This window comes from Cygnus olor, chromosome 14, assembly GCF_009769625.2.
Source record: "Cygnus olor isolate bCygOlo1 chromosome 14, bCygOlo1.pri.v2, whole genome shotgun sequence".
Taxonomy (NCBI): Eukaryota; Metazoa; Chordata; class Aves; order Anseriformes; family Anatidae; genus Cygnus; species Cygnus olor.
In genome coordinates this window covers 1,741,819-1,766,835 of record NC_049182.1, presented here as the reverse complement: position 1 = coordinate 1,766,835, position 25,017 = coordinate 1,741,819, and the positions used below count along the sequence as shown (strand labels likewise).

The following is a 25,017-nucleotide window of genomic DNA, read 5'->3' as shown; positions in this document are numbered from 1 at the left end:
AGCGAGCGCCTGACCACCAGCACCGCATTGGGACCCCCAGCACCCACAGGTGGGCAGCACTGGTAGCTGCAAGTGGAGCCCTGGGGTGGAAGGGGTTAACGCAGCAGGCCTGCAGGATGCATTATCAGCCCTAGCTTGGAAGGCAAACATGGAAAAAAAAAACAGCTTCTTCTCTGTCTGTAGCCTTGAGAGCTCAGTACTTGTTGCAAGCTGTTTCCATTTCTTATAAATGCCTCTCTTACAAAAAGGAAGTTTGGTTGAAGCACATGCAGGACAATAATGTGAAAAATGTTGAAACTCTGCCCAGATGGCATGAGGTAATACTCGCTGGAGCTCTGCTCCTCAGGCTGCAATAAATATATCCTGGGATGGGCCACTTACAGTTTCCTGGAATCCAGCAGACCTATCTGAGGACCTGAAATCAGTTCTCCCCATTGATGACCTGGTGCATTTTCAAACCAAACCAAAATGAGATTCTGCGCTTCATTTGGTGGGGAAAAAAAAAAAAAAAAGAAGCAAATTCTGAGGATTTTGCTCATGCCTCCAGAACGTCCCCGCTCCTTGCCTTGCCTGTTTGCACAGACAAGTTCAGTTTGCCAGCGGGCCCGGGCCGGCGAGCTGCAGGCACCTGGCAGCCAGGACGAGTTTGCCCAGCGAGGGCGCAGGCCCGCGGCAGCCCCAGCCTCCCTGCCAAAGGTCGGGGAGACGCAGCCGGGTGGGGACCCCTGCCCTGTACCCAGCTGACGTCCCCTTGGTGCCGGGGCTGGCGGCAACAGAGAAGAGGTGAGCAGTGTTCCCAATAAAGGTTATCCTGTATGTCTGCAGGACCCACGGGGAAGTGGCACGGGCTGAACCCCTTCCCTCACCCGCAGGCCTGCAGGAGGTAGCTGCAGCTACGGGCAGGGCTTTGTGCACCCCTTGTCTGGCTCCCGGCTCTATTTTTTTTTTTTCTTCCTGGGACTGATGATAACAGATGTCAGTGGGGAATGGATGGGTCACAAGAGGGGGACAGGGGCTGTCTGGGGGGGGCTGAGCTGTGCCATGCAGCATGGGTGCTGGCATAGGAACACTGCAGCTCCGGGACCACCACCCGCCTCCCGCCCAGGCACGGGACCCCCGGCTGCTGCCCCCCTGCTCTCCCAGCCCCGCACCCCCAAGCACGGAGCCAGCAGCACCGTGTCTCTGTGGGAAAGCACATCTCCAGGCTGAGGCTGTAGGACCGTAAGAGTTTCACCCCCTGCCCTGCCCGGGGAAGGGAGTTAATAGCGATTTGTTTCCAAACCTCCATCCCCTCCCAGCACAAAGGGGCTGCCAAAAAGGAAACTCTTACAGATACTGAAAAGCCCTGCTGGGCTTGTCACGTTAGCACAGTCTAGAGCCGTGGGACAGAGGAGCCGAGGCTCGCGGGCCAGCGCTGCACACGCAGCAGCCAGCTCCTCCAGGCAGGGAAGCTGCTGCTGGAGCGCTGCAGAGTAGAGACCCCCGCGCGGCTCTCGGCCGCCCGGTTTTTATCGGGGACGTCGGGGGGCGATGATAGAAAAAAGTGAAAATAATGTGCTTCAAGCATCAGCCTTCTGATCAGTCATCTGAGTTTTCTTCTGTTTATTTATTTATCATTATTATTATTTATTGGCTATTAACTTTATGATGCAAACTGCAACCATCTCTGTCCAATTATAGCCCAAAGGAGGGACCAGCAGCCTTCACCGATAACACTGCACTTTACGTGGGGTCATATAGGCAAGAGTCAAACCTGGAGCATAAAAACCCTCCAGCATCCCAGCAGCACAGGGCTGCCAGGGCAGGTACATGGCGCGTTACATGGCATGTTACACCCCATGTTACACCCTGCTCTGCCTGAGTCAGCCCTGCTCCAGCCGTCACGTCTGGGGCATTGCTTTGCAGAGACACTGAAAGGGGACTGCTGCAGAGGCTGTCTTTCCCCTCCAGAAAAGGGAAAAGCTCGGCCAAGTGTCCAGCTGAACCCTGGAGAGGTTATAAACAGCAATTGGGACGGCTGTCTGCTGGAAGGGCAGTGGTGGGGCTCAGACCCCCCCCCCCCAGGAGCAGCCCCCCGGGCAGCACCCCCAGCTGGGAGGAACCCCCGGAGTTGGGGGCACCGAGCACGGAGGGATTGTCCCATCCAGTTCCCTGCTCACACCGCTCCGGCTGCCCCTGTCATGCAGGCGTGATCTCTTCGGAAAGATGCATATATATATATATATATATATATATATCATCATCATCTTTATTATTTTTAAGTATTTTTTAACTCCCCTTCCTCAGCTAAAGGCTGCGAGCAGCGCAGCCAAGCGCAGCGTGGGGTCACGTCGCCTTTCTCCCCAGCACCACAGCGGAGAGAAACCTTGCCATCTGAGTCACCCTCTGGTGCGTGACAGCTGTCCCCAGTTTGCCGTGGGAGGCACATGACCGCTCGCTGCTTTTCCTCGCCGAATTGCTGACGGATCGGGGGAGGAATGCAGAAGTTGCCCTTGCAGCGCGGGCCGGTGAGCGGTGTCACGGCGCTTTGGGACGGACGCCAAGGCTCAGAAGCCACTCGCCGGAGTGACGGCGGGCTTCTCCGGCCTGACGAAGCACTTCTGAAGCCTGAAGAAAAGTGGGGTTCCCGTGCTGGGGATGGAGAGGGGCTGCACGGGGGCGAGCGTGCTGTGATGTCTCTGTGCCCCGGTGGGATGCCGAGGGCCTGCGGTGTGGCCTCCGGCCACACCGCAGGCCCTCGGCATCCCACCGGGGCTTTCCGCAGTGCATTCCCCCTGTAACAGTGAAAAAAAAAAATAGTTTTTCCATTTTTTGGGCACAAAACCAGTTTGTCCTTTTCCTCCCCGAACTGTTCCCTGGGAACGCCAGGAGGCTGGGGACGAGGGGGAGGTGGTTCTCCCTCCTTATCCCTTTTACCACCCCCCCCTTATTCCTTTACCTCCCCATCCCCCGTTCCCTCTCCCCCGGCTGAGTTTCGGTTTCCCGCAGGAGGAGCGGCGAGAGGCGCTTCCCGGAATCCGCCGTACCCGGGGCGGCCGCGGGGGGGCGCCGGGCCCCGGGAATCCCGGGCCCCGGGGTCGGGGGGGAGCCCGGGCAGGAACCGGCCGGGACTTCCAGCCGCACCGCCGGGAAAACCCGACCGCGCCGGGAAAAAACCCCGAGGAGGCACCTGGGGAGCAGCGGCACCCACACACAAAAAAAAAAAAAAAAAAAAAAAGAGGAAAAAAAACAAACACAACTCCAAACACAAAAAAAATACGCGAAAAAAAAAAATACACGCAAAAAAAACCCACCTCCAAACACAGAAAAATACATGTAATAATAATAAAAAAACCCTCCAAACACAAAAAAAAATACACGCAAAAAAACCCACCTCCAAACACAAAAAAAATACACACACAAAAATATAACAGAACTCCAAACACAAAAAATGCATGTAATAAAAAAAAAAAAAAAAAACCTCCAAACACAAAAATACAGGCAAAAAAAAAAAACACAACTCCAAATACAAAAAAAAAAATACATGCAAAAAGACCCCACAACTCCAAACACACACACAAAAAACCACACAACTCCAAACACAAAAAAATACACACAAAAACAAACAAACAAACAAACAAACCCACAAAACCAAACCAAGCAAATAAACACAACAACAAAATCAAAACGCTGCACCCATTTTTTATTTTTTTTTAGCAGCCTTGCAGCACCACGAGCACAGGGTGCGGGATTCTGCCCTCCAGTGGGCAGGTACATAGATTTTATCACAGCCATCCGCAAGCATTTGCTCTGCAGTTTTGTTAGCTTGCAGTTATAATTTGTCTTGCAAATCTGTGTCCTTATTTTACAGAGATAAAATTGCACTAAGGTGCAGCAAGAACATTTTTAACACGTTACGTCGTCCTTCCTCTGCAAGGAGCTTTCCTGGTATCTCAGCGTTAGGGGGATGTCCTCCAAGCTCCCAATAAAAATAAACAGGCTGATAAAATTTTATAGAGCAAGTCTGTGCCGTGTGCCTTCAATTCAAGTGGTATAAAAGTTAAGGTTTAAAAGGTTAAGTGAAGTAAAATAATATGGTTTTATGTTAAGTACATGTTGATTTTTCCTAGGCATGCTAGAAGAAATTATTAGTTTAGACTTCCCTTAGAAGTTAACATTTAAAATACAGCTGGAACCTTTTAGACCTGAAAAAGGGTGCAGGTGGGTGGGGAGGAGAAAGGCAATTGAAGTTGTATTTAGGGGGCAAAAGGAGATGTATTCTGGTTTCCAGGTAAAGCCACCAGCCATTTTAAGTTAACAGGTCCTCTTTTGGGTGATCCTTAAGTTACCTCTCTGGACCTGTATAACTGCTGGAGAAGGGTTGAATTTTTTCTGTGGCAGGCACAACCTGCCTATCACAACCTGCTCGCTTCTCCTCCTTCCCTGCACGTTTCTCTGAAAACCACCCACCGATCCAAGCGAGGTCCGACCCGGGATTTTTTGCAGTAAGTATTTATGCCCGTACGGTTGGCTCTCTTTCACTCTGTGATGGCATCAGTGGGTTTACCCTCGTGATGCCAGCACCCGCATGCTCCCTGCCCGATGGTCCTGTGCTTGTGGCTGACCCCTGGCCCTGCAGAGCCCGGGGTGAGCGGTGGCACTGCAGCGGCTGTGGCTCGTGCTGCCGTGACTCGGGCAGGACCTGGGCTCGGAATCAGGATTTCTGAAACCAGCACTGCATTAAAGGTGCACCACGGTGTGGTTCCTCCATAGAGAGAATGGAAATGTAGGTAAACGAAGGGTTTTTCTTCCTTTACCCTTCCTTCCCAGCTCCAACACCACTGAGCCGAGACAGCAGCTCGCATGGGGCGCTGGGCTTTGGTGGCCACAGAGGGCTGCGTGGGTGCTGTGTCCCAGTGGGGTCAGGGGGCAGTGCAGGGTTGGGGGCTGCTGCTCGGGGCCCCCGCGCTCTGCCTGGATGCCAGGAGGCGAGGAGGCAGTGGGGGGAGCAGCAAGCTTGGTGGCCATCAGAGAAAGTGGCTGCTTCCGTGCTGGCATAGAAGCCAGCGTAGAGGCATCTCTGAACTTGATCTGATACAGTGGGAACGAGGAATGATGCGGAAATGATAGTAAAAATATGAAAAATGAGATTAGCATATTAAAAAGCCGGCGTCATCAGGAGCTTCCTCTGGAGGCTCTCTTGTGCTGTGCTGACGTTTTGCTGGTCTGCCCTGACACCCTCTGGAGTAATACCTCCAAACAGCCTTCTGCTTTTCGAGGCTGAAGCACTGCTGCCTTAACTTTCTGCCTCTCTCTTGCTTTTTGATACAGTTTAGCTCCTCAAAAATGCCTTTATGGTATTAAAGCCCAGCTCTGCTGTCTCCTAGAGGGTGACGCACCAGCTTTTGGGGCTGCTGGTGCTGCTGCTTTGGGGGGCAGGCAGTGCCCTGCTCTCAGTGTGCCCAAGTGTGAAACTTGTGGGAGAGGGAAACAAAAAAAAAAAAAAAAAGAAGGGAGATACCCGTTTATTCGATTTATGAAAAGTAGCAAAAATACAGAATAAATATTTTCTCCAAAATACATATATATATATATATATATATGAAATTTAATATAATTTAGTTGACACCAATACGTAAATCTATGAAATGTAATATAATTTAACTGATACCATGCAAATAAATTCAGATCGATCTATCTGCTCCTATCATCACCATTAGATTTACAAAAAAAAAAAGGCAACAACACAATATATTAATTCTCTTAAGTGGTATATACCCGTATCTTTTAAATTATTTAGTTACCAAATCTACAGTGAACTAAAAAAGCTGCAGGTAAAAGGAAAAATCTAAAAATCTCAGGAAGTTTCTCAGTGCTTGTGAAAGATTTTGAGCAGACTGCTAGGCACAAGCACAATATTCTTGTGCTGCTTGTGGATAAAACACATACATACACAGCAAAGCTTGTGCAGAGCATTAGAGATGGAATATTATGTGAATATGACTTCTGCAGTTCATCCTCAACTGCCTTCAAAGCAGTGACAAAGCCAATTGTGTACTAGAAAAGTTTTGCTCATATAATTATATTGATTAATTCTCTTTATTACAGATGGATATTATAATGTTGAGATTTTCCCAGTATAGCTAATACTAGTTCCCTGAGCAAAATTAACCGTTTCAGCAACATCAGTCGTGTACTGGTATAAAGGTCTCTACAGGGGCTCCTGCTCTTCCAAACGCTTTGTCAAGTATAGTGCCCATCCATGGGCATCCTTCTGCTGAGGCTTACACAGTACCAGCAGGGGTTTCTAGCAGAAATTGGACCTTAAACCTGAAAAATTATGGAGCCTCAACACACATCATTAAAATGCATGCTGTCCCTTCCTGAAACTCAACAACTGATGCTTTAAAGAAAGATGAAGGAAATATTCGTATCTCATTTCAATATGCTGCTTAGTATTTATGGCACAGCTTGCAAAACCCACGGAGCTCTACAAGGGTTAGATAGGGTGTGAGGTATGAACCTGTTGCTTTTGCTTGCATCCATTTATATTCATCCCTGCTGTGAGCATTCTGAAATAAAGTTGTTCTTTTAATGTGAAACCAGGTTTTATGATCAGTCAAGTAACTTCATAATACCCTGCGCTATATGCTTTATCAAGCATTTACATTTTCATCTAGAAACATGAATGACATTTTGCCATTGACACTTTCTGAGATCACATTCCACACATGAACAGTACCACTGAAATAGAAGGTGTGCCCTTCCAAATTCTAACACAAAGGAGGAGCACATTTAAAACAAATGCACATTTTACTACTCATTTAATTTACAGCAATTCTAGGGACTTGTAATCCTATGCTCTTGCGTCTTTTGATAATTTTCGGATGAATGTTATCAGTTTTTCTATGAATTTTGTTGTATTCCTTCTTTCTGTTTCACATTCTCCCTGAAAAGTTAATCAAGACAAAGAAAATACTTAGCATTTAACCATTATGTACAGTTTTTTCACCTTAATATCATTCTATAAATGACATCATTTTCCTTAAGCCTTATAAATGCAAATGAACCCACATTTTAGAGGTGGGTCAACCTGGAGACTAGAACAAGGGAAGGGCAGAAAGGTGGAATAATGCCAGGTTTTTTTCTTCCATGTATTGAACAAAAGGCAGCCTAAAAATGAACCCCTCTTTTGCAGCCATAAGGGCTCAGTCATAAACTGCGGAGCACAGTTTACCAGGTCTCTGCCTCATGATCTCTGATAGATGAGAAATAAATTCCTACCTCTTCTGTCAGGCTTGGTATGAGAGATTGCTTCAGTCTTTCAAATTTTTGGAAAAAAACACTGAATTTCTTCAAGTCAGGATTAGTTTTCAACAGTTCCGCTCCTTCAAACAATGCGTTGATGCAGTTTACATTCTAAGATGGAAGGAAATGCCAAAATTGAGAAACAGGAATTTGTAACTATGACCTACAATTAGTTTATTAAAATGTTGTCTTGGTTGACATCCAACTGGCTGGGTGACAAAAAAAAAAAAAAGGTGTTACTGACTTTGGTGCTCACGTCTGCAAATTACTTAGGCGCATATGCCTGACCGGTACCTACTTTTAGGTACTCAGGCAGATGATAGTTTGTGTTAGCTTTCTGATAGTCTCTGTTTCATAATGTCCAGATTAACCACAGAATCATCTCAAAACACAGTCCTTGCTCTTTTACAGCAATCTGAGACTGGTTTGATTTCTTACATCTGCTCGTACCAGCAGGTAATTCTGGCTCATGCCTTCAGTTTGGATGCAAGATGCTGTCTGTGCCAGGAGCTGCACCTGGCTGACTCTGCAATGTGAGAAAGCAATGAAATGAACCCAAAATTATTCCCTGCTCTAAGCCCTGTGACAGCTGATGGCTGTGTGCTAAGAGGGGAGTGGGAATGGGTGTGCTCTGCTCTCCTGGCCCTGGTGGCCCTGTCCTGCCCCGGGGAGAGCCACACATGAGGCGTGCTGGTCATCGTCTGCAAAGCAGTAGCTGGCGTTTGTCTCCAAGGTCTTATGGTCTGGGCAAGGTGGCCAGAAAAGTTGAATGGGACACAAGACAGAAGCAGAGCACTGAGTGATGATACTTGCCAGCGTGGAGTTGTTTCGGAAGAAATCCATTAAACTCGGAGAGAGGGAAGGAGGAGGGCGCTGCTATCAGAAGCAGGGACAGAGCGGAGAGAAGTGTAACAGGAGAAGAGGGTGATGAAAATGAAGCAATAATCAGCGATGGCTGGAGAAAACATGGATGGCTGCCGAAGGTCAGCATCATGCCTGTGACAGTTTGAGACTAGATGCTACGTGGCCACAAGGATCATTTCTCCCCTGCCCTCGTTTGGGCAGCTGCATGCTCCTGGCAGTGATGAGCAGCGAGCACTGAAGCACGGAGCCGCCCTGCCTCTGCTCGGCACCCAGGACGACACACCACAACGTGACACGGAGTGTGCAGTCTGAAGAACCCTGTGCTGGAATGTGATCTCACCTTAAAACCAAATTTACAGTTAGTAGAATTAAGTCTGATTAACAGTGTCTGTGCCAAGAGAAAGTTGTATTTAAAGTCAGCTTGCAGAGAAAATCACCTTTACGCACAGAGGGAACATGGATCTTTCTGAAGTGCCAAGGAATATGAGAAGTTTTTGGAGAAGCAAATGAAGATGGAAAACGCATGCAGAGGAACTTGGTCCTCCTGTTAAGACAGGCACCGTTCATGGATACACAGTAAGTCAGAGTCTTGGTCCCGGGATGTTCTCACAAGCCACATCATTCGAACAAGATGTGGTAATACAACTGTCCTCATTGATGGAACACATATAAAAAGGTGTTCTAAAAGTAGACTAAATAGTTTGATACAAAAAAAAAAGAATTTAAATAGAATGGAGATGGACAAGCAAGAAATGTGAATGAGTTCATTCCTCTTGCCTTTTTATTGTCCATCATTTAAAAAGTTGATTCAGAAAATCAGTGTGTGTGGGTTCTGCAGAAGTATTACAAAAACCTAGAACAAGAATAGCTGCTGTATTACTGTCTCCTTGGCTACTTTTATATCACAACATATTTTTCTTTGACTCACTTGATTAAATATTGTTAAAAGGTTATTAAAAATAATAACATTATAATAGCTTCATTTGTACTTATATACAAGTGGAGTATTTTAGAAGATAATTTTAAAAACTATCTTAATTTCCAATGACTAAAATTATGAAAAAAAATAATTTTATCTTAAAAAAAAAAGTTTACTTACATCTAGAGAAGCTGGAGTTTCAATTCTCAGATTCTGAAAAATAATACATTTATTGATTAAGCCTTTCAAATATCATCATCATTAACACCAATGAAAATAAAATTCAACTTTCAATGCAACCTAAGTATTCAGAGAATAAGATGATTCAGTACATCAATATATCAAACTGTAGGTTAAAGTATAAATTGAACTTACCAGAATGTCCCCTGTCATTGAATTCTTCATTTGTTGTAGTAGTGTCAGTAACTCGGCTATATTGCTCATGTGGGGAGCAGCATAGATGCCTGCAGCCAGAAAAATAAGATACAGATGAGTCCTCATCACCCTCATGTGCTCAGAGAACCTGTAAGTGCTTCTGGACTGGTCCTCTACAATTTTATGGTCTCTCTACAGGGAAATAAATACTTTGGGTTGATTTTTGAAACTGATATAAAAAAAGGCCATATGTTGAGACTTTCTGGAAGGGAAAGGTTCCAGTAAATTTTGTGATTAATCTTTGGGCATACTCCTTACCCAATCAGCATTTCCACAGAAGTAGGTAGTAAAGATGCAAGGATGTGGCCTCTTATTTTTTCAGTCAGCAACTCACATAATGACCCGAAGCATGACCAGGCAGATGCCGGCCCCACCACACTTCCCCAGAGATCGGGGCCGGCTCCGCAGATAACGGCGCAGCCCGCTGATAGGCAACATGAGACTGCACTGTCAGAGAAAAAGCAACCGCAGAGAATCGGTGGACTAATGTCTGGAAAGAAAACCAGCTGCGTTTGTGCAATCATTCAGATAAGACGGTACTGAAATGCAGGTATTCCTCTCGATTAGTTTACTTGTGGCTGTGCCACTGCCCGGAGCAAGTGCAGGGCGGGCAGGTGGCGAGGCACCAGCAGGGCAGCACCACTGTGCCTGGGAGCAGTTTGTTCAGGTGTGACTCAGGTCACACCTGAGTGTTTGTTCACTTGGAAAGGTCATGTTTTTTTGCCTGAGATTGCTGGGGCCACCTGGAAAGGCCAGGGAGCCCTGTTCCCCTGGGGAGAAACCCTTACTGGTTCTCTTCTGTGGGGCTCCGACCTTGGGCAGCGCTGAGGGCTGTGCAGCCGCACGCTCCTGTCCCTGCCGTGCTCTGGCTGCTCAGAGGAAGTGGTGGCAAACCTCAGGGCCCCATTATGTTTCTGTCTGCTTAACATCACCACCTGCTTTTTGCGTGCTGGTGCCTGGCCGGTGGTGCTGAGCAGCTCAGGGCTGGCAGCGGGGCCCTGAGGCCGCAGCAGCTGAGTGCGCACCTCGGTGTCTCAGCGCCTCGAACTGCAGGAGCCAGCAGTGGTTGTGTGGTGCAGCTGAGAGTAACCTGCTAGCTTGTCACTGCCGGTTTTGCCTACTTGGTTTGTCATCCCTATTGCTAGATTGTGTCTTTACACTGCCAGTTTATCTGCAGTGCCTTCTCATCACACAGCTGCAGGGACTGAGGCCTTGCGGAACAGGATCTCAGTGGCATCAGTGGGAGCCGAAGGCATCGCCAGAGCCCCGCAGAAAGGCTCTGTCAGCTGAACTTGTGAATGGTGGAAATGAACTTATGAAGCCCTTTTTTGACCCGCTGTGCTTCTGGCAACAGCAAGAAGTGTTTTACAGTCTGTTCCAACTTACCTCCCACAAACCCGCAGCAATGTGGCCCTGCTCGAGCAGGGGCTAGACCGGGCGGACCCCCGGGGTCCCTGCCTGCTGACCCCAGCCACTGGTGTTCTGTTGTTTTGGGTCAGAGCTCCCTTCCACAGGCACCGGGGGCTGTACCTGCCACCCGTGCTGGCTATTGACATGGTCCCTGGAGGCCTGCATGGGCACCGTGGTTTTGAAGGGCTGCAGGACCTCCGGCCTGCTGTGAGATTTCTCTTTTTTCATCTTTGCCTCTGCTCAGGGCTATCTCAGCCTGTGCCACAGCCGGTCCCATCCCTGGAGGGAGCCACCACCTTCCCTCCTGCTGAGGTCCTCTCCTCATCACACACAGCACAGCTGGCTCTATTTTGCTCCTGGCCAACGCTTGCCTGCTAACAGATTTTCTGTCTTAAGCCTTTTTTTTCCTCCCTTTTGAGTTTTGGGTTTTTGATCACTTCTGTGGAATCGCAGCACTGTCCCAGAACTTTGTATGAACTGTGCAATTTCTTTTTTCCCTTGGCAAATTTAGTGGGCTTTCTTTTTTTTCTTCTTTTCTTTTTAATTAGGACATTCATTCCTGGTTCCCAAGAATTACATTATTTTGTTTGTTTATTATAAATACCAATATCATGAGCTTGTCTTTGCACGGTTTGTTCTTCACGTTTTCATGACCATTGCATCATTTTGTTGCGTACTCCAAAACTGTAAGACTTTGTGATGCAGTTTCCCTTTTTTACCCCTGCTTCTTCTTGAAATAACTCCAAATTCTCCCTGTGTCATTTATTTTCCCTAAACTGGCTCAGTGTCCCCACACAAACTGTAGTCATTGCATCCAGTCTCAGCTTCATCATTGTTCTGAGGGCTTTTTACATGTGAATGCATGGTTAAGAAGATGAAGGACACTCTAAGAACAAAAAGGGCGATGAAAGCAACAGATCTTGACCTTCTCCATGCTGTAAACCTTGGTCTCCACAGCTCTGGAATCTATCTGATCTGTGAGCATGGGCAGAGCGAAGGCACCACAGGCACAAACAGAATTGGTAGTAAGAATAAACAAAGAAAATATTTCTGAAGAATTTTTGAAGGCTGGAGAAAAAGGCACTGAATGCAGATTTAAACTGTTGGGTTGACCCAAAGTTACTCCATCTGAATTTAGAATGATCAGAAATATGAAAGTGAGCTGCCCTCGATTAGATTATTTATTCAGAACACTGCGGCACTGAGAGAGGTGGCCCTGAAGTGAGACATGTGAATTGACGTGCCACCATCACCCCCGGATTTTTTTGGGGGCATCGTTAGCTGGAAGCTGCATCTGCAGTATCTGGTTTTGCTCATTCATCTAGATAAGCACAAAGTTACGATGCCCAGATAAGCTTTCTGTGCTGCTGCGATTAAGTAATGCAGCATGGATATGGTGCAGCAGCTTGTGCCTTGCTAGCCTGCCAGGCTCAAGAAAATGGAAACTTCTGAAAGCCTGGAGCAGGCTCCAGCTCCTGTCCTCAATGGTCTTTCCACTGAAGATGGTGACGGCTGCTCAGTGCAATCTGGCCAGGGGCAGGTGATGGTGAGAGTGCTGGAGCACAGTAGAGGTGATGCTTGGGGGTCCCTGGGGCCACTGCAGCGGCTCCTCTGTCCCCTGTGCCCCAGGGGCATGGGCAGCAGCGTGCCTGTGGGGGCAGCCCCCAGGCACCACCTGGAGGAATGTGTGGGTGTTTCGGTGATAAATGGGACCGATGGGTGTGGGTAAAGGACATCCTAGGGTGACATTTGTGAGAGGTCGTGTTGGGTCTTTTCCCTCCCTCATCTGAATGGGCAGGCTAGATGTATGAGGAGATCGCAGGGCTTGGGAGACCTTATCTTCATTTTTAATCCGTCTTAATAAATGGGCAACTTTTGACTCATGTAACTTCACATATGGAAACTTTATTTTATCACTGCACATCGTTAGTAAATGTTACATCGATCATTTTCTCTGTATGCGAAGCATTTCCAGCATCTCGCAGCAGTGCTGCTCACGGTGGACCTTCCTGGGAGCCCCTCTGCCCCAGCCGCAGACCTGCGGCTTGCGCAGAAGCCAGCGTCAAGCCAGGAAAGTTGAGAAATTTTGTAAAAAGCTTGACCTAAAAAAACATGTAAATCTTTTTCTTAGGAAGAAAGGAGGAATGTTGTTTACAGTTCTGTAGTGTTCCGTGGGGGTGACTGCTTTCTGGAAGCACCATGGGCAGCAGCTGAGCAGTGGTTCAGGGGAGAATGGTTTTAACTCTGCAGGGCAGATCGGCACACACTGGGCAGAGGTGGGATGGGGCCAGGGGTACGTGGGAATGATGCCTTATCTGCTTCTTGCAGAGAGAGCTTAAGCCTGGTGTTTAAGGTTTTGCTGAATACATCACAAAAGAGTAAAGGATTAGAAACACATGGACTAACCAAGACTTTCCCTTTTTCCACACAAAGGGATCCTGGTTTTGCCAGTCCAATTGGTGATGTCAAAGACATCAGCAGCTGTTTTTGTTTGTTTGTTTCTGGAAGAAAAGGTCTCAGACAAAGTTGATGCCATTTGCTGCTCCCTCTGTGCCCCATGTTGGAGTAAAGGCACAACCTAACGGAAAATAAAATCAGTAGGAGCCCAGAAATCTGTGATTATAGTTCGTTCACCTTAAATAACTCAGTGTGTTTGTCTCTAATTCTTTCACAGAGTCACAGAATCGTCTAGGTTGGAAGAGACCTCCAAGATCACCCAGTCCAACCTCTGACCTAACGCTAACAAGTCCTCCACTAAACCATATCACTAAGAAACTTTGTTTCTTTGTTTTCTGATTTTTATCATTGACACCAGGGTTTCAGTTCCCACACTGTAAACCACGCTCTGCAGGAGGAGTATGGCTGGGTGTCCTCATCCTTCAGCAATAGACCTCCCCGAGCCCAGGCTCTGGCTGAGTTTGATTTTTTGCCTATACACCTTGAAAATGACAGCCTTAAGGCTTCTCTTGTCATGTGTCTTTTCTGAGTGCTCAGGCTTCTCCTCTTCATTCACAGTAGTGAACAGGACTGTGTATGTTGAATGTGAATTTTAAATGTTGCACAGTCAGCCTCATCACTTTCCCTGCCCTTACATTTACAGTTTTTCCCTCAAAAAAATCTCATTCATGTGTCTTGGTGAGGCTGGTTTGAAGCAGCACCTTTCATTTCTCTTCCAAATTGACTTTTCAACGGGTTGGCCAGGCTGCAAATGGATGATGCCCTGCATTGACAATCAAGTCCCTCTGAACACTGACAATCCCTTTCTTCCGCTCAACCAGATGGTATTTTAAAATGCTCTGAAGGACTCTGAATTGTCTTATGATCCTGACACCAGTAATTACTGAAGAGCAGAGGGCGTAAAATGAGGACTGCAGGCACTCCAAACTTTCTGTTAATCTGTGCTAATGCAGAAAGTATAATGTTTCTAGAAGAGCAAAATGAAAATATTTCCCTCTGACTGCGAAAGAATAGTGAAAGTATACTCTCTTATGTATGAGCTGAGCTTACATACAGTTGCATGAAAATATGTTGCAGTTACAGATCTTTTCTGCTGTAAAGCTGCCTTAGTTAGGTCCAGTGCTTTTAAGTAGTCAGCAGTATTTGTCAGTGCTTGCCTCGTGAGTTTTAGCCTGGCATCAGTGAGCAATGTCATCCCCTCCCAGCAGTATGTCACATTGCACCCTACGTTTTTCACATTTTGAGAGACCTTGGAAGGAAAGGTAAGGTTTTAGTGCAACCAATAACAATGTTAAAGTCATGCAGTAAAGTCATATTTGGTTGAAAGGCTTTATTTTTTAATAGGATTGTATAGTTTCTGCAAATGTGGTAAAATTCTGACTTCCCTCATATTTTTCAGTTTTATGCAGAAAATTGAAACAAACCATGAAATAAGAGAAGGAAAAAAAAAAGCAAGCTCTCCAGCCTTGCCTTATTTGTAGCAGTCTTGCATCATTATAGTTACATGTGAAAGCCGTCGTTCGAGTGCTTAATGTCTTCTCTATGGATGAGGTTTCCCAGCTGTAGCATCTCTAAGGATGCACCATCATCTCCTCTGGAGCTGAGTCAGGGCTCCTGGGCTGAATCACCAGAGCACTGCTGAGGTGAGATGCTGAGATACCTTCAGGTGACAAGCTCTTCCAAAATTAAATGTTCCACTGTCTCCTGCTGTTGCTACGTCTGTCACAGTAACTAACACAACAAACTCTTGACTTGTGGGGTTGGTCAGTGTTCTCAGCATTTCCTCTTAATTTTTGTATTTATTTGTTCTAGCTAAAGTTTATAATTTCTCAATCCGATGTGTTAGCCACCTTCACTCTAGTAATAACGGTGTCTGGTTTTGTCCTGGCTTCTCTCGGTCCAAGATGGGAATCTCTTTGCTGTGCTCTCAGGATTTGCAAATTCATCCTCAGCTCTCAGCCACCTTTTCAATGCTTTACTTGTCACTTATTAAGTATTTGTTGTGATCTTCACAAAATAGCTATCTTCTGATTCCTGGAATTTTATTTTGTTCAATTATGTATTCATGTTTTACTTCGTTGATGAGGCTTACTGCTTCCCAAAGATATACATATGCCAAGTACCTTTGGCTTAAAACATACCTAATGACTAGACTGGGCAGTTACTCGCACTACTTCATGCCTCAAAAGCCAGACGAGTGATTTCTCAAACATGCAGAGACTTTTACATTTCATTTGGAAACCAATGTACGCTTCTATACATCAGCAAACGTACCATTTCCTTCAAGTTCTAGATTAATACAATGTCTTTATTTAGGAAAAGTAATTTAACTCGCATTGTTTCATTCAAGCCTTAACATATATTCTAATTTTTATAGCCCACAAAAACACAATAGAATTAATAACTTTAAGTTCTTTTATTCATTATAACTTTGAACATTTTGACTCCATACAAATTAAAAGTTCTCTATAAATTAAATAAATACATTGATAGCTGCAGTAAGAAATACAGTTATAAATATCTGATAATACATATGTAAAACATTCATGCTCGTGTTGTATTGTCTCTTTGGGGTGCTCTGTGGCAGCCTTAGAGCGTTCTGTCAGAACTAGCTATAGTGTTGTATAAAACACATGTTCAACTAGCTGGGTTGCTAGCTTCCATCAGCCCGTTTTCTGGCACTCCTCATGCAGCCATTGAAAAAACTTTTCGTAGCACGCTGGGGCACTCTGCAGAGGTTTCTCTTTCACTCGGCATAAAGGACTTTCCTCAGGTGCCTATAATAATAACAAGTAATAGTGATAATAAGGTTAATGTGGAGGAGAATAAAAGGTGCATATTGCTGCAGATTATCCATTGTTTTTCAAGGCAATATTTAATCAAGAAGGAAAGACACACCTTCATGAATGAATGGACAGAAGACTTGTGAAAATCAGGAGTATTTCCTCCTGACTTTGCTCACTGAGATGTGGCATAGGGCCTTTTCTTATTTATCTTCTACGTGGTGACAAGACCAGGTTTTCTTTAAGGGGTATGCATCTTTTAAAAAACTATACATTGCATCCAGACTCCGTGAATGTAAGTATGCTTATGTAAGTATTTTTTACAAAACCATTGCTGAAGGCAGCCATAATGATCAACAGTGCAAAATCAAGAGTGTTACAGAGATAGTGTCAAAATTTTGCTACTGACTTCAGTGGACCAGGATGCTCAGAGTTGTTTAATTTTGTATGTTTTGAAAACAAATAATCAGTCCACTCACAGTAAATTCAAAATTTACCTACTTAGCCACTATAAATAATATATGAGAAACTTACTGTGTGTGTTTTATGGAAAGTTGCTATGATGTGGTCTGTGTTTTGCTTCATCAGAAAAACGCATCTTTTCATTCGGTCACTCTTCAAGAAGTCTGTTCTATTCAGCTGTTTTATGGTTTCTTCCAGGTGAAAGCGAACACAGTTGCACTAAAAAAAAATAAATCAAACAGCAAAATTATATTCTGTCAAATTAGTTATATTTTATGTGGTTAAATTCAATAACTAACTGCATGAACAGCAGAAATATAAACAATCTATTTCCTACTCTATTTCCATACAATTAGGGAAAGAAGTGTTTTTCTGTATTTTCTGTGATTTGTTGGTAAAAATCTGGAGGAGGAAACAAACAAGCACATAACATCAAAAAAAATCATCATAAACGAAATATAAATCAACACAGGAACAATAGTTGTAAACAGGAATAGAATCTGTTGGGGTTGGGGTTTTATCAAAATCATGGTGATGAGCCCCAGGAGATAAGATCTGGTAATTGCCTAATTGCCTTTCAGAGCTACCACCTCTGTACAGGACAGAAGCATTGCACTCATCTGTCTATTAAAATGCTGCCCTTCACCTTTTTTAAAATTGCAAACTCTTAATTTTTCTCTAAATATAAGGCCTCCCAGCAACAGACCGCCTGTTCTTTTCATGAAGCTTTCATAGTTCACAGAGAAATCTGCAGACCGCAGGCTGAAAACCACTGATCAACAGGGCTATCTACGCGAGGTAACTTGTCGTGTCTGCAGATTGCTTCCTTTGGAGACAAACTCTGTTACGCTTTATGATAGCTCATCTGTTTACCAAGAGGTAAGAACATTTTAGCATTTCAAGTAGTAATTGTGTTCGCTGCCTTCTGCTCTACATGAGGTACCACTCGGGGGTCTAGACACGTAGTAGTGTTGAGAACAGCCTCAGTATTAAGTTCATCTTGAGAGCTCATGAAATTGACTTCAGTAGAACTATAAGTCTCAAAATTTGTTATTCACTTGCATAACTTCTTGTATACAAGGAATGTCACTGAATTGCTTATGAAAACACAATTAGCATGCATATTCCATTTTTGTGAGATTGAATCTTTGTTAGTGGTCTTACTCTCAAGATCTGCTAGAAAGCAGTACAACAGCAGTAATAAAGAACCTTTAAAAGTCTTACCTGAAATCTCTGTCCAGGTACTGGAAGGTAGAGCTAAAATTAAAAAAGAGAGAGAGAGAGAGAGATTGAGAAGGTGTTAGAAGGTATTTCTAAGTAACTGCCACATTGTTAAGCATCTCTACCTACATATCGTCTTCATCAGGTTTTCTATTTCTGAACTTCCTTTGGGGAAACAATTGCAGCACCAGCTTCAGAGGAGAGGCTGACACTCAGTGCCTTCAACATTTTAAGTTTAACAAACAAAACACGGGAGAAACAAACTAGAGACGCAGCTAGCCCATTCTCGATTTGACACTTCCATCAAAAGAACTGTAAAAAAAAAAAAAAAAAAAAAAGAAGAGGAAAAGATAATGACCCACCTCCTCGTTTGTAAGACGCGCTAAAGCCTTGAAGTTTTCTTGAAATTCTTCTATTGCGCTGCCCATAGAGACAGAGAAGGAGCAACTCAAGAATAAGAAAGAGAGAAACAGCATTTTTCCTTTCAGAAGAGCTACGTTTGATTTATGACTTTTTAACACCACACGCTGCCTATATATACTCAAGTACACCTTGAATATTAAATCAAAGGGAAAATTTTCTTGTATAGGAAAAGGCACAAGAACACCGTGCAAATTATTGTAGGCACTGTGGGATGCCTCAGTGGGGACAGGTTGGGGGTTTCCTTCCCTCTGACATCAAGTAAGGGGAAAATACCTTTGTAGATAAGAATTGCCATTTTCTTACACGATATCAAAAACTCATCACAGGAAATGGGAGTATTCCTTGTGTAACACATACATTTATGTGGTTCTTTTCTTATTTTTGCATCATATAATCAGATAGATGGAGATCTGGAAACCTAAGTAGTTCTTACATTCCACTCAATAATATGACATCCTTTGTTCAATAGGATTTTCTAATGTAAACTGCAGTTTTAGGCTTAGTAAAATAATAGCAAATTCTTAGACATATACAGACCCTAACAGCACTCAACACTTTTGACATCTATAGCCTTCCTCCATCACACTTGCTGTTCTGTGAAATTTAGTATATAATACATAACTGGGAAAAGTATGGGTGTAACTAGCAACAGCCAAACAGTAAAAGCACAGTAGAAATTAGTGTAGAAATTAGTAGTCCTGGCATCAAGTAAAAACCTTACTTGAATTTAGAGTTCTTCAATGGTAGTGGAAAAACTCTATGTACTGAGAAATACTGAAGTGTGAACAAATGGCCACTTTCAGATGGCTGGCAAGTGTTTGTGAGATGGTAGGAGTCACTCATAAAAAGGTTACAATTTTCCAGCAAAATCAAATCACTGAACAATGTGAGAAGAGTCATCTGTTTTCCATAGCTATCTGCTTGAAAGTCAAAAAATTCTTTGATGTGCAGAAGGTCTCTATTTATTGATACCTAATTTTATGAACAGATCTGTTTCTTGTTGACAACATTACTAAAATAGTTAAAACTTTATAAATAATTTTTGACATTAAAATACATATTCTCATCCCAAGATTCAACAAGAAAAGTATAATTAGTGGTTTAAAAAAAAAAAAAAACCTCTCAAAAGAATCTTTTGACCCTAGCTGAAAAATCTCTTGAAAAAGCTTTTAATGCTAGACCAACAGAGCATCCTATTTTAAGAGCACATCCAAAGGAACACAAGACACCCCAGCTGAAAATGTTTGGATCCTGGAAGAGCATGTGAGTAACACAACAAATGCTTACATTCCTATGTAGAAGTCAGCATTTGACTGCTCTAAGAGGCAGGGTGTTAACCTAGTATGGCCATTCTTCCATAGAGGAAGTGGCATAAAAAGGATCTACAATAAACTAGGCAGAAGTAAAACAGATCTTCTGAAAGGTTTCCCTTTACCACAGTGTGGATATAAAGTAAGCATTTGTTATATTTCACAAATAGTCAAAGTTTTGTTAAAATATTAGCATAGAAATTAGCATGTCTATTATATCATGTGCTAATAGAGTAAATCTTTTGTTAGATTTAACAAGAATTAGAGTAGTGATTTTTTCATCCTATTTATATTGGCCAAAATCTAATCTTTATTGTCTATCATCAGCATCTGAATTACAGTATCAGCAACGGTGTCCTAGCTGGTTTTGAAATACTGAAAAAGTTTGCCCCAACTTGATCACAGCCCATGGTGATATAGCACCTAATTATGATCTGGGAGAAGGACAAGATGCAGTTTTCTAGTAACAGTAGACGTCTGTCCATCATCCATGGATAGAACCATGGCAGTTTTTGTATCATGGTATCAATGAGTCTTGTGGGAGAATTTGAATAAAGAAAGAGTAGTGACATTACAGGAGGTATGTGGGAGTAGAGTGGAAAAAATGTATGAAGGCAACATAGGATAAGTGTCTCCCAGTAAGATGCCATTCAGCCAGCTGCAGCAGAAGCAAATAAGATCAGTCAGTATGTGAAGTTCCATTTTCCAGCTGACTGCAAATGTATTGTCAGAATTTGTGCCTGTACATATCCTGTGGGGCACAGTGAAACCACAACTGAGAGTACATGGGAAGAAAAAAGATCAGTTAAATGAAGATATCATAGTGGTTAAAAAAAAAAATGTCAATGAAGGATGGGCAGTAGAAGGAAAAATAGTTATAAAGTACTGTGAGAAGGGTAGTGCAGTGAGTGAAGAGCAGCATCTAAATGACGGGGTTGACTGCAAAGAAATGAAAAGGAAGACAAAATGACCTTGGGGACCAAAATGGTCTTAGTAGCTCTTGGGGAGAGTGAGACCTGCTGGCAGAGTTGCATGGCAGTGGCATTCCTCCAGGCCTGACTTGAATCTGAACTCAGTTTTGAAATCAGGGCATGATAAAATCTACTTCCCTATAAAGCGGTGGTTTAAATTGCACATAAAACATAATTTAGACTAGTGAAAGCTGGCTCTTCTAACGTGTTGGCCTCTAGAACAAGTTTTGAAAGAAACACATTAGTGCCATACAAGTAAATGTTACAATAAGACAAAAGATGACATTGGATGTCATAGATGGATCATGCCAAAGTGATCAGATATGTGTTTGATAAGAGAGTTTATTGTGTAAGAAGAAATTGTGGAGGATCACAGATATCTGTGTTTTAGTAAAATACTCTGTCAAATGATAAAGAGCTCGTTGATCTGAAGATGTGAAAGTATTAAGGCAGATGAATAGTTTACTGAGCAATGGTAAGAGCAATGTTGAAAAGGAAAGTTATGGGGCTGGCGTAGGTAACTAATGAGTGTCTTCAAGATTTAGCCTCTATACCATTGTCATTAATAACGCCATTGCTCAGGTGAACAGAACTCAAGGAAGAGGGCAGTGGAGAAGCATGGCTTGATTATCCAGGAAAACGAAGGCTGAGAATATGTGCACACAATATAAACAGTTCGGGAGATAACAGCAGGAAGAAGGTAGCTCAGACACAGGATGATGTTAAAACAAACACGTGGGGAATACTCCAGATACCAGACATGTATCTTGGTAATGTGAAAGTATGTAATAACTAGTCAGTCTTCTACCTGAGGTTCCAACTAGTTTTATAAAAGAAGGTGACATTTCTAGAAGGGATGACATGATAATATGCGCTGTAGGAGACTGGAAACAGTGACTCAGGTTGTCCCTTCTGCTCTTCAGGCCTGTGTGTTCACACCTTCACATTCACAGATTTATATATTTTGAAAGACTGGTAGTTGTTCTGTCTGTCAAAGGATGTAGATCACAAGCAAAAAAATCATTCTCACAAAACCATCGCACAGTAGCTTAGAACACTGTTTAGGATAATAGGTTTCATATTGGTGAATACTGCATGTGAAACAGAGATCTGTTACAAGTAATAACTCTGTCTCCTTATCAACAAATTTTGTAAACTATTCCAGAGGCTTAACTGGTTGCAGTCAAGGATATGGTCTGTGCATCATCCAACAGCAACACAGAAATTTGTTGTCATGGAGAAAGCAGCAATAATAGAGATTAATGGCATTGTACTCCTGAACAACTGAGTCATAATGAAGACAGTTACAGGGACAAGACACAACACACAAATAGAGGGTTTTCCTCTTTGTTTTCCCTTTCCACTTTGTTTTCCTTCATACAGGAAGCACAGCAAGGGCTAAAATATGCTGGTAAAGTTATCAATCAAATTCAGAGTCATCTGAAAATGTAGCCGATTAACATCCCGAGCCACGCAGCTCACCTGGTCTACTTACAGGTAAGCAGAGTTGGACGGCTCCAGCCTGCCTGGGGTTGCAAGACAAAGCTGAGGGTGTCTACAGTAGTGGGCACTGGCTGCAGTTGGCAGCCCTTCCCTGTAGTTAGTCCTGGAGAAAGAAAGAAAGAAAGTCCCAGATAAGGGAAAAAGTGGTAGTCCTCTGGCTTTCTGAGTTCTGTTTGGACCTTTTCCTAACTGGGAGATGAATAGGGGCTATCGAGCAAAGAGTAAGAGTTGCTCCTTGCAATGGATGTGGGAGAAGATTGGTACTGGGGGCAGAGGAAGTCTGTGGGCCCTAGAAAGAAATGAACTTGAGCACCAAGAGAGAGCCTTTTACCCACTCACAATTGCCTTGAACCTTTCTACAGTCCCCATATTTGCCTGCAAACTCTGGTACTCCTTTCCAAACCCTTTGCAGACACAAAGTGTTCATGGTTGAGTAACCTCTGATTAATCCAATGCCTAATGGCACTGGAGTCTACAGACCACATCTTCTAGATTTGATGATACACAGCTCTTGATACATTGTATTATCTACATGATACCCTATTAGATTACTTTTTTCATGCACTTTGTGCATGTGATCATTATTAACATTATTTGGTGACATAAAATTGTGAGAGATTGACCATTAGATTATTGAAAAAAAAGCTAGTTGAAAAAATTATATGTGGCTTAGAATTTTGGATTTTCCTAATATCCAGGATTTTTGCTCAGTTTCTTTTCCAGGACAGGATGGAATGTTGAAAGTATTTAACAAACTATCCTCAGATCGTAAATGTCAGAAAATCAACAATGTAAAGAATTCATGGGTACACAGAAAAGTCGATAGATAGTGGTTGAGGAGTTAACCAGAAGCACTTGACTTTTTTTATTGTAGGGGAAGCGGTTACCTTCCCTTTGCCCACTTTTTCAGAGTAAGAAATAAATTACACATTTTATAATGATTTGAACTTCTACTTCCTCATCCTAGTGAACACCAGTAGAAACATCCACTCTTGCAGTGCACTTTCTATCATTATATCCAATAATGGACATGCATATTATACGCTGTTTTCCAGTTTAACAGTTCCAGTTGCACTATTTTGTGCGGGTTTCCTAACTACTTATTTTGCTTTTGAGAACAGGACCTATATTAAACAACCTACAACATGCACCCTCGCTATAGGCATCGTCTGTTTTCATTTCTTCCTCTATTTTTTTCTAAAAATTAAAAAAAAAAACAAACAACATTTCGGATTTAACACCGTGACTATAAGCTAATAAAACATACTTAGTGGCAGATGACTGCATGGAACTTCAACTACATTATTTTACAATCTCCCTTTGGTTGCATATAGGAGGCATTTCTGATTTTTTTCTACTTGTGCTATAATTTAATTAGGAAAATGAGTTTCTCTTTGGTGTTGTTTTGTTTTGTTTTTACTGCTATTCTATTGCTATTCCATATTCAATATATATTGCTAGAATTGGTCACCTGGTAGCACGAAGTTGCTTTTGCTCAGCTGCCATTGAGCTCTCCATGAAACAATGGAAGATTTTATTCACTTAATGTAAAGAAGCTGCTGCAATTTATTTTCACATTTTGATAACTCAAGTAAAATTCATTTTTGCACAAGACAACTGTCAGTCCACAAGACAAAAAAAAAGTTGGATTGGTAATGGAGGCAATACAGTTTCTTTACAAATTGTTTGTATTCTATTTCCAACAATTTTTATAGACTATAGCTGTAAAGTGTGGAAAAAAGTATTATATTCCTACAATTAAAACTTTTCTATTTAATGAGAGACCATCTGTCTGAGTTTGATAATCCATGCATCATAATGGTATTTGAATTGATCTGTACTGAATTTCTGGGGTGGAAAGCTGAAGTATGAGGGTTAGTACCTTGCAAGCAAGCATTGCCCTGGACAAGGGAAGCCGTTTTTGTGGGGGCACAGCAGAGGGTCCTCACACATTTAATTGGCTCTAATAGCACTTGTCTGTATGCTCAACACTTCTCTGGACCTAGGTGAGACATGAGCTTCAAAACCATCTCATGCCACTTAGTTAATCATTCTTTCCCTGGTTAGTGTTTTTATAGGGATTTCAATGAAAGTTTCCCCCAAACTGAACTTAAATGGAGTAATCCTACAGTAAGATAGATGACTACACTTCATCCTTTTCCTGCATAAAGCACAAAGAGATTGATGTGGAATTTTTGCAGTTAGTATTCTAGATTTCCTACTAAGCACGGTGAATTACCAGTTTGTATAATATAGACTCGAAAACCATTTCCTGACTCTCATCTGCTGCTGTGAGAGAGGGATGCATCATGCTTACATTACCACCAGCGTCATGGTGAACCACCGCTCACCCACAGCCCCGGGTACTCATGCTACCACTGGAAATACTCTCTAGCGTGCACAATTACTAATACGCCTGGCATGGCTGCAGTGTGCACCTGTACTCTGCCTCAGCCCTGATGATGCCGTGCCACCTTTCCGCACTCCGGTCATTTATCCCATGCTGGTTTTGATTCCACGGTGCGTAATGGGCGGAGTGAGTGGACATCAAACCCAGCAGCAAAAATGTGGTTTTCCTCTGCCCGGCCTGAGCCTGAAGCGCCGAGCCGGACTGCTGAGCGGATATGGAGGTTTCTGTGAGAAGACTGTCACTTGGCTCTCTCAATTTTGAAGGCTTTTTAATTTTGAAGACAGCGTTCCACTCCTAACGCGGGAGCTGGGGTCCAGCAGATCACGGGCTGGCCTTGGACTTGGCCACAATTTTGTGCCGCCATGCACAGCGCTGCAGGGCTCTGAGCAGAAGGCTAGAAACACTACAAAATAACTCCGAAGTGACTATGTTAGAATTGTTAGCTGTCTTAAAAGTGCAAACGGCCCCTCAACGGGGGGGTGGGTCGCTGTGTGCCACTGGGAGACCCATGGGAGACCTCTGTGGGGTGACGGGGCTGGAGGAGCGGAGCGGGGCCGCGGCG

At 43.5% G+C, this 25,017-nt stretch overlaps 3 long non-coding RNA genes across 3 annotated transcripts; 2 read left to right on the top strand and 1 right to left on the bottom strand.

Annotated features, from left to right (window-relative positions):
- Positions 1-502: 502 nt before the first annotated feature.
- On the top strand, positions 503-2,625 carry LOC121078024. Its single transcript, XR_005824417.1, has 3 exons — positions 503-783; positions 1,681-1,805; positions 1,906-2,625. It is a non-coding gene; the product is annotated as an uncharacterized LOC121078024 (long non-coding RNA).
- A 1,660-nt stretch (positions 2,626-4,285) lies between these two features.
- Positions 4,286-13,181, top strand: LOC121078027. Its single transcript, XR_005824418.1, has 4 exons — positions 4,286-4,484; positions 7,699-8,727; positions 9,485-9,595; positions 9,828-13,181. It is a non-coding gene; the product is annotated as an uncharacterized LOC121078027 (long non-coding RNA).
- Positions 13,182-15,823: 2,642 nt separating this feature from the next.
- Positions 15,824-18,309, bottom strand: LOC121077925. The gene is made up of 3 exons (XR_005824368.1): positions 17,842-18,309; positions 16,690-16,836; positions 15,824-16,149 (listed from the first exon to the last, which is right to left on the bottom strand). It is a non-coding gene; the product is annotated as an uncharacterized LOC121077925 (long non-coding RNA).
- Between the last annotated feature and the right edge of the window lie 6,708 nt (positions 18,310-25,017).